The sequence below is a fragment of the Tenrec ecaudatus genome, unplaced genomic scaffold (genome assembly GCF_050624435.1).
Source record: "Tenrec ecaudatus isolate mTenEca1 unplaced genomic scaffold, mTenEca1.hap1 Scaffold_265, whole genome shotgun sequence".
Lineage (NCBI taxonomy): Eukaryota > Metazoa > Chordata > Mammalia > Afrosoricida > Tenrecidae > Tenrec > Tenrec ecaudatus.
In genome coordinates, this window is record NW_027458827.1 from 506,161 (window position 1) to 507,930 (window position 1,770).

Genomic DNA, 1,770 nt, shown 5'->3' on the forward strand with positions numbered 1-1,770 from the left:
TAAGGATGAGCGAACCTATTGTCTCATTTAGGCTTATGGTAAACTTGACTGTTTAGATATAGGTTGGGGTTAATATTTGTGTGAGGGTTAGATAGTGTGCGAAGTTAAGATTTGGGGTCAGGCTTACGGTTTGTGTGTTGCATCCGTTTTCATTAAGGTTAAGTTTAGCTCTCTGTCTAGTTTAAGGGATTGGTTTACATTAACGGTGAAATTGAGGTATCGATTGAAGGTGAGGGATGGAGTTGTTAGGTTCAGGCGAAGGATGACGGTTAGGAATAAGGTTAGTTGTAGGGGGAGCTGCGTGTTCATATCAGATTTGGGGTTAGGATTAGGCTTAGCCTTAGGGTAGACATACGGTTAGTGTTAGGGCTTGATTTAGGGTGAGCCTTAGATTAGGGTTAAGTTTAAGTTTAGGAGTATACAGAGTTAGATCTAGGCTTAGGGTTACATCTCTGTTTAGGTTCAGACCTAGGGTTAGGTTTTCACCTAGGATTGGGTTAGGAATAGGGTTGGTTTTAGTATAGGATTTAGGTTTGAGGTTTAATTTAAGTGTTGCATTATTGGAAGTACATTGGCTCTCACTGGTTTTCCTTCACGATCAAAATGTTTCTGAGATACAAGGTTTAAGGCAAATCTTGCTTCTTGCCGGTTTCAAGGTAAAAGAGGCGTCACCGGCAGTTTGTTTTTTCCGTCAAACTTACGCTCGCTCTTGAGGATCTTGGGACTTTGGGACCAGCAAGCTTTTCAGATTAAGTGTGCCCCAAGCAGTAGGTTTTATCTCTGAGCAATACAGCCCGTGGAATTCCTGGGAATCTGGAACCCTGCCATGAAGTTCAGCCTGGTTGTTATTTTCTCATGGAAGAAACTCCTTTGAGCTTCCCATGCCTCTGTACACTGATGCTTCCAGCAACGTCATGTCTCACAGGTCAATAGTGGCTCTTTAAGTTTCACTGGTCTAGGAAAAAGGGTGAAGCGCCTGGGTTCCCGTGCTTCACTACTTCATGGCCTGAAGAAGATGTTTATAGGCACATCGGCAAATCCACCGGTGGCAATTCTCTCATATTGTCATTGCGATGGGAAGATTTCTTATTCGTTAGGAAATCTTTTACCATGGAAGACGGGTCCCCACAGAGCTGTCTCTTTTGTGTTGACACTAACTCTGCTGAATTGAGCTGCCAGCATCTGCGTGTCCTCCCTTTCCTTTAAGGTCGATGGAGACGCACGAGTGTAAGGAGAACGGTGAATGGTGGCCGTTCGTAACCCAGAGTCATCAGAAACCGCAGAGTAAATTTTAGGAACGTAGACGAAGGACACCGGAGAAAACTTCACTCAGGGACTTCAGTGAACTCTGCTTACAATGTTGAGGCCCGACACTCCTACTGCCTGGGGGCGACCCGTCTTCTGCCCTACGTAGTTTTTTTGAGCGTGCCTCCCTCAGGTGGTGCCTTTTCTCTCCCCGCAATATTGCTCCATGAAACTCTGACGATGAAAACTATTTGCCATGGGAATGTCGTTTCACAATATTGGCCTCCTCTTTGAAGAACAAATGCTTTTCTACACGGGTGCTGCCTCCCTGAACTTTCCTTTGTCTTGGCTCAATCGATGCAGATTTCTGTGCTGAATGCACCATAGAGTGACACAGGTGTGTGCTTGTCAGTATTCCAGGCACACGCAGTAATTTCGTTTTTCCAAGACCCACCTGGCTTGATCAAGGTTGCTTATTCCCGTGAAAACGTTTTTCGTCCAAATTCTAGAGGAGCACCATTGTGC